A 10,612-nucleotide genomic window follows, 5' to 3' on the forward strand; every position below is an offset into this window, starting at 1 on the left:
CTTCATCAACGGGGAGGCAAAGAGCACCACCTGACTGCACCCTGTCACCAGCGAGTTCATGGTCACCAGATACCACTGGTGGCAGAGCACAGATTTGCCTACTGACTGGGAAGAAGCATACACTTTTGAAGGTGCAAGATACTATATAAAGCATAATGAAAGGAAAGTGACCTGTAAACATCCAGTCACAGGACAGCCATAACAGGACAATTCTATTTTTGTGGTGAATGAACAGATTGTTCCAACTATGACATCTGAAGAAAAGAAGGAACGACCTATAAGTATGATAAATGAAGCTTCTAACTATAACATGAGTTCAGATTATGCAGTGCATCCAATGAACCCCGCAGGCAGAACTTTATGGGCTTCAAAAAATGTTCATAAGTTTGGAAATAGATCAAATTCAGTTAAAAGGAATCCCAATGCACCTGTGGCCAGAGGAGGTTGGCTTTAAAAACAGGACAGTACTGGCATGAAGCTATGGAAGAAACGCTGGTTCATGCTTTCTGACCTTTGTCTCTTTTATTATAGAGATGACAAATAAGAGGGTATCTTGGAAGGCAGCTATGCTCACCACTATATTTATACAATGGAGTATTACGCAGCCATAAAGAAGAAAGAAATCTTACCATTTGCAACAACATGGATGGACCTAGAGAACATTATGTTAAGTGAAATAAGTCAGAAAGAGAAAGACAAATACCATATGATCTCACTTATATGCGGAATCTAAAGAAAAGAATAAGTGAACGAACTAATCAGAGACAGTTTTGGAAACATGGAGGAAAAACAGAGGGTTGCTAGAGGGGTGGGGGGGTGGGGATAAGGGGAAGGTGAGAGGTTTTGGGAACGTACAGAGGGATAGTAGATGGGGGGAGGGGGGTTCACACAGTGTGAGGGATATAAATGATAAACGTCTAAGTTTTGCTTTGTCTTGTGCACCTGAAACTAATTAAAAATAAATAAATAAATAATAAATAAATAAATAAATAAAAGAGGGTATCTTGGGAAGCATACTATTTCCTAGTTTTCAAATAGCGATGTTTAGCTCTGAGGATCACATTAATTGCAAATATTTAAAAAAAATTTTTTCATTGGGGAATATTGGGGAACAGTGTGCCCCTCCAGGATCCATCAACTCCAAGTCATTGTCCTTCAATCCAGTTGTGGAGGGCGCAGCTCAGCTCCAAGTCCAGTCACTGTCCTCAATCTTAGTTGCAGGGGGCACAGCCCACGATCCCATGCGGGAATTGAACAGGCAACCTTGTTGCCAAGAGCTCATGCTCCAATCAACTGAGCTATCCGGCCGTTCCTCTGGCAGCTCAGCAGTGGCTTGTTGTCTTCAATCTAGTTGTGGAAGGCGCAGCTCACTGGCCCATGTGGGAATTTAACTGGAAACCCTGTTGCTAAGAGCTCATACTCTAACCAACTGACCCATCGGGCTGCCCCGCAAATATGCTTTTAAGGCAGCCCATCCAAACATGCGGACCTATTATTTCTGTACTGATACAGGAAAGGAGATGGAGTTGTGGATGAAAGCCATGCTGGATGTTGCCCTGGTACAGATAGAACCTGTGAAAACAGTGGGCAAGATTACATCTGAAAATGAACCAGCTAAATAAATCAATAACTTTCCCAACCATAGATTGCTAATTAAACCAGAGGTCCAAAATAACCAGAAAAACAAGGAAATAAGCAAAAACGAAGAAAAAAAAAGCATTTGAAGCTGAAAAACATGGCTTGAAGAAGGATAGTCAAGATAGATATTTAAAAAAATTAATAGTGTAAAGTTGAATTCTCCACCACCTGAATATAAGAGTGGGTCATCACGCCCAGCTCAGACTGGACAATATAGGCCAGTCAATGTGAATAGTTCAGAGAACAAAACAGTCAATGTTAGCCTGGCAGATCTTAGAGGTGGAAATCACCCAAATACAGAGCTGTTACATACAGAGGCTGATCAAGTCATACAGAGAACCAATTCGATGCAACAGTTGGAACAGTGGATTAAAATACAGGAGAGGGGTCATGAGGAAGAAACCAGGGGAGTAATTTCTCACCAAATATTGGCAGGAAATATGCCAAGCCACAGAGCCCAGATTATGGCCCGCTATCCTGAAGGTTGTAGAACACTCCCAAGAAACAGCAAGGCCAAGCATGAAAGTATCTGCAGTGTAACCCTTTCCATTCATGATAAAACAGTAGGACCTCGAGAAGAAGAAAAATGAAGATTAATGAGAGATACCACAATGTGGCAGCTCTATGAATGGCAGCAGTATCAGTTTTATAATAAGCAGAGCACACTCCCTCATCATAGTATATTGACCAGTCCTAAAATCACGGTTAATATTTATAACCAAACAATGTACTCTATTCTCATATCACCTTCCCATGGGTCAGTAGCTGCTTATCAGGGATACTCCTCTCAGTAAACTTACAGATTATAACTGTCTTTACCAATTCAGAGAGGAGATGTGATGATAAACCACAGGCACAAGACGATCCATCACCCCAAGCATATCTATGTGCCTGACAGGAGGTCAGTGCCAGCTGGCCTAGCTTTACAGTTAGTCCCCAGAGTCTGCAGGGCAAAATGGAATACAAGATGAATGCAGAAGAACATTATAAAAATTCAGACCTGAAGAAGTAAGCATTGATGCCATATTAAGCCACCTATGTGAACAAGATAAAGTGGTACATGCCCTGTAAGAGAAACTTCAGCAACTCCACAAGGAGAAATACAAGCTTGAGCAAGCTTTGCTGTCAGCCAGCCAAGAGATAGAAATGAATGTAGATAATGCAGCAGCCTGTGGTATTACAGAGGGATGACTTACAAAGTGGACTGCTTGGTACATGTCGAGAACTCTTTCGAGCAAATGATGAACTGGAAGGAGCATGGAGAGAATATGATATGTTAGAATATCATGTAACTGTTACCAGGAACCAGATGGTAGAGCAGCTAGATCGTCTTGGTGAAGTTCAGACTGAATCAGCAAGAATTCAGTGTGAACAGATTCAGAAAGAACTTTGGAGAATTCCAGATGTCATGGAAGGACTAAGTAAACACAAATAGCAAAGAGGCACTATGGTATGGTAGTATCAAAGCCTTCCTTAACAGTTAAGCATAAAAATGAGGAAGAGGAAGTAGTCACACCTTGTCCTCCACTTCCTTAGTCCATGGCTTTACAGAGCAGCCTCCCATAAACCCCCTCTGCCCAGTGATAGCAGCTACTTGTTCTGTTATAGAAGGGGGCCAGTCCATCTCCCTGAAGAAAAGAAGATTCATCAAGTTCAAGGATATACAAGAAATGGAACTCACTGTGATCCAGATTATAGACTCTACAAGAGTGAACCAAAGTGAACAACTGTGGCAGAAGTTGATGAATCTAATGGAGAAGTAAAACAAGAACCTGTTTCAGAAATAGAAACTTCAGCTAAAAGTTCCTACTTTCCTGTTGAACTAGTCCCTCTGAAACCCACGGTCCTTACAGCTTTGATTAAATTTAGCTTTAAATCCTAGTTTTAGAAAGCATATGCCTCTCTCTATATATATATACCCCTCAGCAACCTAGCCTTTCCCCTGATTATCAGCAACCCCTAAGGCAGCAGACAGTAGCTCCAACCTGACTAAGGGTCACATGGTCTGGACCTCTGGTAGGCTAAAGATAACATCTTGACCTAAGTTATGTTTCAGTTCCTGAGCCCTAAGGTGGAAAAAACCCTGGCTACTTTCCCATGAGACCAGACAGAGAGATGCTGGAGAAGACCTCAGAACTGTCCTCAAGACCCGAAGAAATGATTCATTACCCTTACCTCACCTCCAACCAATCAGCTCCCTCCACGATTCTGAACCCCAAACCCATTGCATCTTGTGATTTTGACCTATATAATCTGTAACTTACATGCGACCAAAGAGCCAGGTCTTTGAGTGCTAGCATACTTGTGTTTTGGGGCTTGGTGCCATTTACTAGACTAAACCTCTACTTTCTTTGCTGCAAACTCCTGTTCTTGTCTCTATTGGCATTCATGTGTGGAGAGAAACCAAACCTCTTCAGTTTGGTAACAGTTTTTGGTGACTACGAAGGGATTATTTTGCCTGTGGATAGGAAACATAAAAAAGACAGCAGTAAAGAACACAATAACTGAAATGAAGAATATATTACAGGGAATCAAGAGTAGATTAGATGAAGCAGAAGATGAAATCAGTGATTTAGAAGATAAGGTAGCAGAAAACACTCGATCATAACAGCAAAAAGAAAAAAGAATACAAAAAGATGAGGATAGTTTAAGAGGCCTCTTGGACAACATTAAGCATACCAATATTCATATCATAGGAATACCAGAAGGAGAAGAGAGAGAGGAAAAAAAAGAATAGAAAACCTATTTGAAGAAGTCATTATGAAAAAAGTTCCCTAACCTGGTGAAGGAAATAGATATGTAAGCCCAGGAAGCACAGAGAGTCCCAAACAAGATGAACCCAAAGCGGCCAGCCCGGTGGCTCAGTCGGTTAGAGCTCCATGCTCCTAACTCCAAAGGCTGCCGGTTTGATTCCCACATGGGCCAGTGGGCTCTCAACCACAAGGTTTTTTTAAAAAACTAAACATGAAGCTAAAAAAAGAAAAAGCCAGAAAATAGGAGGAGGAAGAGTAAAGAAATAACAAAGAATAAAGATTAAATTAATGAAAGATAATACATACAAAACAGAGAGATGATGACCAAAAATGTTCTTTGAAGAGACTAGTGAAAGGAACAAACCTGGGCATAAATGATCATGAGAAAAGAAAGAAGTTAGGAATAAACAATACTAAGAATTAAATAGTGTACAAAGCTAGTAATATAGTAGAGAATTTTTTAAATCTCAAAAGAGAATCTTAGCAATTTGACATCAAAATCTTCAAAAGAGAACACTTTTCCAGAGAGGAAATATATCCAAAATGGATCCAAGAAAAACTAGAAAGCTTGAACACCCCAGTATAAAAATCTGGTTCAAAGTACGACCCCAAAAAACTGTTAAGAAACAGTTAACTCCTAGTATGCAAATTCTTTCAGAGTATATAGTAAGAGCTTGAGAGCTACTCAGATGCATCTATTCTTATGTCTGATAGCAAAATCAGAAAAGGATAACAGAAAATAATGCTATAAGCCATCTTTATTTATAAGCATAGATGAAAGCATGCTAAATAGAATATTATCCAGTCAAATACATCGTTATGTGTATAGTAAAAGAATAATACATCACAACCAAATAGGATGTACCCCAGGAATACAAGAATGATTCAAGATTAGAAAATCTATTGATATAATTTAGAATATTAATAAAAGAAATGAAAAATATAATCATCTTGTAGTTACCAAAAAGCATTTGATGAAATTCAACATTCATTCATCATTTAAAAATGTTTTCCTTGTAAGAAGTTAAGAAAAATTTCTGTAAGTAAGGTACAGGGTTTCACCATATATTCGGTCCCCCTTACCCTCATCTCCCACCCCCCACCCCCCACCCCCCTTACCCTCTGGTAACCACTAAACTATTGTCTGTGTCTATGAGTTTTTGTTTCTCATTTGTTTGTATTGTTCTTTTGTTGTTTTTGGTTTATATACCACATATCAGTGAAATCACATGGTTCTCTGCTTTTACTGTCTGACTTGTTTCGCTCAGCATTAATCTCTCAAGATCCATCCATGTTGTCACAAATGTTCCTATATCATCTTACCGCCGAATAGTATTCCATTGTGTATATACCACAACTTCTTTATCCATTCATCTATCGAAGGACATTTTGGTTGTTTCCATGTCTTGGCCACTGTAAACAAAGCTGCAATGAACATTGGAGCACACGTGTCTTTATCTCTAAATGTTTTCAGATTTTTTGGGTAGATACCCAGGAGAGGGATTGCTGGGTCATATAGCAATTCTATTCGTAATTTTTTGAGGGACCTCCACACTGCCTTCCATAACGGCTGCACCAGTCTGCATTCCCACCAACAGTGTATGAGGGTTCCTTTTTCTCCACAGCCTCTCCAACATTTGATACTATTTGTTTTATTGGTGATAGCCATTCTAACTGGGGTGAGGTGATATCTCATTGTGGTTTTGATTTGCATTTCTCTGATGATTAGTGATGTTGAGCATTTTTTCATATGTCTATTTGCCATTTGTATGTCCTCTTTGGAGAAATGTCTCTTCAAGTCCTCTGCCCATTTTTCAATTGGGTTGTTTGTTTTTTGTTGTTGAGTTGCATGAGTTCCTTGTATATTCTGGATACTAGCCCCTTATCGGAGGCACTGTTTGCAAAAATCTTCTCCCATTCAGTTGGTGGCCTCTTTATTTTGTCAATGGTTTCTTTTGCTGTGCAGAAGCTTTTAAGTTTCATATAGTCCCATTCGTTTATTTTAGCTTTTACTTCCATTGCCTTTGGAGTCAAGTTCATAAAATGCTCTTTGAACCCAAGGTCCATAAGTTTAGTACCTATGTTTTCTTCTATGCAGTTTATTGTGTCAGGTCTTATGCTTAAGTCTTTGATCCATTTTGAATTAACTTTGGTACATGGTGACAAATAGCAGTCCAGTTTCATTCTTTTGCACGTGGCTATCCAGTTCTCCCAGCACCATTTATTGAAGAGGCTGTCTTTGCTCCATTGTATGTTTTTAGCTTCTTTGTCAAAAATTATCTGTCCATATTTATGTGGTTTTATTTCTGGGTTCTCAATTCTATTCCATTGGTCTATGTGTCTGGTTTTCTGCCAATACCATGCTGTTTTGATTGTTGTAGCCCTGTAGTACAAGCCAAAGTCAGGAAGTGTGATACCTCCATTATTGTTCTTTTTCCTAAGATTGCTTTGGCTATTCGGGTCTTTTGTGGTTCCAAACAAATCTGATGATTTTTTGTTCTATTTCTTTAAAATATGCCATTGGGATTTTGATGGGGATTGCATTGAATCTGTATATTGCTTTGGGTGCTTTGGGTAATAGGGCCATTGCAACTGTGTTGCTTCTTCCAATCCATGAGCGCGGAATGTCTTTCCATTTCTTTGTGTCTTCTTCAATTTCTTTCAAAAATGTCTTGTATTTTTCAGCATGTAGGTCTTTCACATCCTTGGTTAAGTTTATTCCTAGTTATTTTATTCTTTTTGCTGCAATTGCAAAAGGAATTGTTTTTTGTATTTCTTTTCTGAGATTTCATTGTTAGTATATAGGAAGGCAATGGACTTTTGTGCTGATTTTGTAGCCAGCAACTTTACTGTATTCGTTGATTGTTTCTAATAGCTTTTTGGTGGAGTCTTTAGGGTTTTCTATATATAGCATCATGTCATCTGCAAAGAGTGATAATTTAACTTCTTCATTCCCAATTTGGATGCCTTTTATTTCTTTCTCTTGCCTGATTGCTCTGGCAAGGACTTCCAAGACTATGTTGAAAAGCAGAGGTGATAGGGGACATCCCTGTCGTGTTCCTGAACGTAGAGCAAAGGGCTTCAGTTTTTCTCCATTAATTATGAGATTAGCAGAGGGCTTGTCATATATGGCCTTTATTATGTTAAGGTGTTTTCCTTCTATACCCATTTTATTAAGTGATAACTTCCCCTTTGACGTTTCTGATTTTGTTAATCAGTGTCTTCTCTCTTTTTATCTTAGTAAGTCTAGCCAAGGGTTTGACAATTTTGTTAATCTTTTCAAAGAACCAGCTCTTTGTCACATTAATTTGTTCTATTGTCTTTTTGTTCTCTATTTCATTTAGTTCTGCTCTAATTTTTGTTATTTCCTTTCTTCTGCTGACCTTGGGTTTTACTTGTTCTTCTTTTTCTAGTTCTTTAAGGTGTAACATGAGGTTATTTATTTGGGAGTTTCTTGTTTCTTGAGATAGGCCTGTAATGAGATAAATTTCCCTCTTAAAACTGCTTTCGCTGTATCCCAAAAATTTTGGTATGATGTATTTTCATTGTCATTTGTTTCTATGTATCTTTTGATCTCTCCTCTAATTTCTTCTTTGACCCAGTCCTTCTTTAAAAGTATGTTGTTTAATCTCCATGTATTTGTGTTTTTTCCCCGCTTTCTTTTTACAGTTGATATCCAATTTCAAAGCCTTGTGATCAGAGAATATGCATGGTATGATTTCAATCTTCTTAAATTTGTTGAGACTGATTTTATGTCCCAATATATGGTCTATCCTTGAGAATGTTCCATGTACACTAGAAAAGAATGTATAGTCTGATGTTTTATATTTTTTAATCCCTTCACTTTTTTCACCCCGCTCCTAACCCCACCTCCCATCTATCACCTGGATAAATCTAGTCCCCATCTGACACAATACACAGTTATTACAATATTACTGACAATATTCCTTATGCTATACCCTACATCCCCATGACTACTGTGTAACAACCAATTTGTACTTCTTAATTCCTTCCCCTTTCCCAATACCAAACCCCCTCCCATCTGGCAACCATCAAAAATGTTCTGTGTCTATGAGTTTGTTTGTTTCATTTGTTTATTTTGTTCTTTAGATTCCACATATAAGTGAAAGCATACGAAATTTGTCTAACTTACGACATTCAACAATATGCTCTAGGTCCACCCGTGTTGTTGCAGATGGCAAGATTTCATTCTTTTTTATGGCTTAGTAATATTCCATTATATATATATATATATATATATATATATATATATATATATATATATATATATATATATATATATATATATATATAACCTCTTTATTCATTCATCCTTTCAGGGACATCCATGTTGCATTCATATCTTGGCCATTATAAATAATGCGGCAGTGAACATGTGGATGACCCTGTCCCTTCGAAGTAGCATTTTGGGTTTCTTCAGATAAATCCCCAGAAGTGGGATTACTGGGTCCTTTTTGTCTCTTGTTATAGCCTTTGTTTTAAAGTCTGTTTTGCCTGGTATAAGTATTGCTACCGCAACTTTTTTGTTTGTTTCGATTTTCGTGAAATATCTTCTTCCATCTCTTTACTTTCAGTCTGTATGTGTCTTTTGATCTGAAGTGAGTCTCTTGTAGGCAGTTTATGTAAGGGTCTTGTTTTCTTATCCATTCTGACTCCCTATGTTTTGATTGGAGCATTTAATCCATTTACATGGAAAGTAATTATTGATAAGTATGTCGTTGTTGCCAATTTATTATTCATATATATATATTTTTCATCTTAAAGAAGTCCCTTGAAGATTCCATGTAATACTGGTTTGGTGGTGATGAACTCCTTTAGCGTTTTCTTGTCTGGGAAGCTCTTTATCTGTCCTTTGATTCTAAATGATAGCTTTGTTGGGTAGAGTAATCTTGATTGTAGGTCCTTGCTTTTTATCACTTTGAATATTTTGTGCCAATCCCTTCTGGCCCACAAAGTTTCTGTTGAGAAATCAGCTTATAGTCTTATGGGAGCTCCCTTGTAGATAACTACCTGCTTTCCTCTTGCTCCTTTTAAGATACTCTCTTTGTCTTTAACCTTTGACATTTTAATTATGATGTGTCTTAGTGTTGTCCTTTCAATCTTAGTTGTGGAGGGTACAGTTTAGCTTCAAGTTGTTGTCCTTTCAGTCTTAGCCGTGGAGGGCACAGCTCAGCTCCAGGTCCAGTTGCCGTTTTATTCCTAGTTGCAGGGGACACAGCCCACCATCCCTTGCGGGAGTCCAACTGGCAATCTTGTTGTAGAGAGGACGCGCATCCAACCAACTGAGCATCTGCGAGCTCAGTGGCAGCTGAGCTCAAGGTGCCGTGTTCAATCTTAGTTGCAGGGGGCGGAGCCCACCACCCCTTGTGGGAGTCAGGAGTGAACTGGCATCTTTGTCCCTTGTTATCTTTTTCACCTTGAAGTCTGTTTCATCTGATATCATTATGGCTACACCTGATTTTCTCTGGGTACCATTTGCTTGGAGTGTCAATTTCCACCCTTTCACTTTGAGTCTATGCTTGTCCTTGTAGCTGAGATGTGTCTCTTGGAGACAGCATATGGTTGGGTTTAGTTTTTTGATCCAATCTGCTACTCTGTGCCTTTTTATTGGTGAGTTCAGTCCATTTACATTTAGGGTGATTATTGATATATGAGGATTTCCTGTCATTCTATCTTTAGTTTTCTGGTAAGGCTGTGTCTCCATTGTTTCTTTGCCTTTTTGTTGTTGTCTATTATTTCTGTGTGGTGGTATTCTATGATGTTTCCCTCTGTTTCTTCTTTTATTACGTATATATTTCAGTTCTGGATGTTGTTTGAGTGGTTACCCTTAAGTTTATGTAAAAGAAAGTTTGATATTTAGAGTATTCCATTTTCTTCAGCATTCTTTCTCCATTTCCATATTCCTGTTCAGGTTTTAGTCTCCCCCCTTTTGTTTTGGTTGCCACAAAAAGTCCCTGTTAATGGTAGTCAAATAGCCTTCTTTAGTATTTCTTGTAGTGTAGGTCGTGTGTTAGAAAGTTCCCTCAGATTCTGTATGTCTGGAATGGTCTTTATCCTCCTTCATATCTAAAGGATATCTTTGCTGGGTATATTATTCTTGGCTCATAATTTCTCTCTTTCAATAGTTTGAATATTTGGTTCCACTCCCTCCTGGCTTGTAGTTTCTGCTGAAAAATCTGATGATAATCTAATGGGCTTTC

General features: G+C 38.4%; 1 pseudogene; it reads left to right on the forward strand.

The window, feature by feature from the left end:
• The first annotated feature begins 247 nt into the window (after positions 1–247).
• Positions 248–3,520, forward strand: LOC109435609 (pleckstrin homology domain-containing family A member 5; annotated as a pseudogene).
• Positions 3,521–10,612: the final 7,092 nt, after the last annotated feature.

The sequence above is a fragment of the Rhinolophus sinicus genome, chromosome X, assembly GCF_036562045.2.
Source record: "Rhinolophus sinicus isolate RSC01 chromosome X, ASM3656204v1, whole genome shotgun sequence".
NCBI lineage: Eukaryota > Metazoa > Chordata > Mammalia > Chiroptera > Rhinolophidae > Rhinolophus > Rhinolophus sinicus.